The 2,800-nt window shown below is 34.5% G+C and overlaps 1 protein-coding gene across 1 annotated transcript in view; it reads right to left on the bottom strand.

Annotated features, from left to right (window-relative positions):
• Positions 1–2,800, bottom strand: part of LOC106876948 (glucagon-like peptide 2 receptor) — a 363,581-nt gene that overhangs the window by 22,034 nt on the left and 338,747 nt on the right. The gene's annotated exons all lie outside the window — the stretch shown is intronic.

Raw genomic sequence — 2,800 nt, 5'->3', positions numbered from 1 at the left:
ATTGTTAAACTCTTATACGGCGAAATCAACAGAAGAGTCCCGTGTATGTATGTATGTATGTATGTATGTATGCATGCATGCATGTATGCATGTATGTACGTATGTATGTATGTGTGTATGTATGCATGTATGTATGTATGTATGTATGTATGTATGTATGTATGCATGTATGTATGTATGTGTGTATGTATGCATGTATGTATGTATGTATGCATGTATGTATGCATGCATGCATGCATGCATGTATGTATGTGTGTATTTATGTATGCACGTATGTATGAACTCTTCAATTTTGAGTAACTTGAAATCTTCCTCCAAGGAAGGAGTTTGTTTCTAACAAAGACAGAAATATCCATCACTGGAATGTAAAATAACAAAAACAAATTCACACTTTGATCATAAGAAAAGTCTTGCATAATTTTGCTGAATGTTCACAAGAAATGTTCCGAAAGACTGCTGACATCGACGAGCCCCCACAAAGCCAGAAAGTGTACGAGGAACGCATTGCCAGAGTTTTAAAAAATCTGTGCGGCAAGCGATCATAAAATAGGAAATTCAACATCAAGTATTCATCACAGTTTGTACTCTCAAGTTGATCTGGATCGAAGAGTAGAGTTTTGCGAGTAGTATTTGACAAGATATGAAAAAGATTCACACCTGCTATCAAAGATTGTTTGGAGTGATGAGTTTAGATTTAAATTAAATGGTTCAATTAACCACCGCAGTTACATCTACTGGAGACCTGAAAATTCGCATATTACGGAGGAATGTTATACTCATTTACCAGAAATAATAGTATGGTGCAGCTTATCATCAAAACGCGAAGAACTGGAAGAAATATCACGAAGCGTCTCATCCGGCCCGGAACTAGAACTATTTTTGTCGACCTCGTAAGGATGAAAGGCAAAGCTGACTTTAGAGTGATTTGAACTCTGTGAGCCACGGGGCATTCTTTCCAACGCTCTAACGACTCTGCCAATTTGCCAAAGAAGGAGTAGTCAAGGGAAATTATAGTTTATTAAATCGAAGTCAGTGCTTAGCAGGTACTAATGTTATCAAGCTTTGTATGATTAAAAGTAAAGTAGACCAGACACGAAATTGCATAGAACATTAAGAACGTAACTAAATCCTGCAAAAAAAATAAAAAAATCTGACAGGTGCTCCTCCGATACCGCTCATCAACTAGTTTTGCATGTGTTTTTCACTTTGTTAACTTAGTCACAAGAACACATAATTTCTGAAAGAAATATAGTTAATTATATCTCCCCAATAGCTTAAACAGTGGTTTATTTTGTTGAACTTTGTGGGGTGAAAGGCAAAATTGGATATCTATGGAATTTAAACTAAATGTAAAATATCAAAACTAAATAACACAAAGCATATTGTCCAACGCACAACCGATTCTGTCAATCCATTTTCTTTGAGTGATTTGAATATTGATTTTAGTCATAAGCGCAAAGCATTGCTGTTTCGGAGAAAGAGAAACTTTAATTAAATTGACTACAATACATGACTGGTATTATATTTTATAAAGCCCGAAAAGGTGAAAAGCAATGTTAACCTTGAAGGCATTCGATATTGGAAAGTAAAGATCCGTACTAAATTACTGCAGGGTATTTTGTTACAGTTAGACTAGCTTCTACTAAGTATGTGTATTGTTAAAACTGATTTCTTTCTAACATAGGAACAAAGCCTAACAATTACCGTATTTTTTGGACCTTGCGAGAATGAAAGGTGAAACTGGCCTAAGAGGTTGTATTTATAATATCGACAAATGTAATGAAGTTTAATCAAATTAAGTATAGTGTAGTTAGCATGGTGTAGTTACACCATTGGTTAAAGCACTGTAAGTCTTCAGTTCAATAGAATTGCAGTTTCTGTTACATTCTACTTCATTATTTTTTCGGAGGTAGTGAAGTGGAATAGAATTTGGAGAAATTAGTTTCATCCGTCAGTTTTGAGCTCAAATACCGTCTTTTGTCTTTCAAATTACCGGTGTCGGTAAAATTAAGAAAGAGGCAGTCAATTGATTATAGATCTCACGCACTTCCAACTAATTTGTGGCCTTTTGCGAATCAATATTTCCAATATTAATTATAGTTTTAGTTGGTCTGGCACAAATTCAACATTTTTTTTTTTCAAGAGGAAGAGGATATATATTTCGCCATTTTAACTTTCCACATTTACCAGTGAAATGTCTTGTTGCCCTGAGTAACGGAATGTTTAATAAACAGGGCTTTTAATATCTGAAATCTCACATTGCATTACTTCTTTCTTTATGTTGTTGGAATGCCAAAGTAGTCAGCAGGTCAGCCAGTCAGTCATATTAAACATCACCTCCATAGTTACATGAAAACAACGACTGTGAGAAGAGTGTAGGGTTGATAACCAATATAAATAAATGCTTTGCGATATTTCATTACGTGAATTTACGCAGTGATTTCAATTCCTGCTATGATCTACTCTGCCTTTCATCCTTTTCAGGGTGTAGAATATAAACTATGTACTTGTCAAGTAGTGGGTTTGATGTAATCGACTCAGTTTTAGAAATCAATAACTAATAACGATCTTAATAATGTATTTCAGCCAACGTAAACCTATAAATTTTGTTGGTTATTTGACTGAAAAAGCAACTATATAATATCAGTATATTACTGCTATTTATTCTATTTTGATAAAGAAACTGTGAGGCAAAATTGATCCCCGATATGGTTTCAAGAACGTACAAAGAGTTGGTCAATGATTAGAATTCAAGCTCAGCTGGGCGACCCAACAAAACATCCGCTAGTTATATAATACA

This window comes from Octopus bimaculoides, chromosome 4 (assembly GCF_001194135.2).
Source record: "Octopus bimaculoides isolate UCB-OBI-ISO-001 chromosome 4, ASM119413v2, whole genome shotgun sequence".
Taxonomy (NCBI): Eukaryota; Metazoa; Mollusca; class Cephalopoda; order Octopoda; family Octopodidae; genus Octopus; species Octopus bimaculoides.
This window is presented reverse-complemented; position numbering and strand designations above follow the sequence as displayed.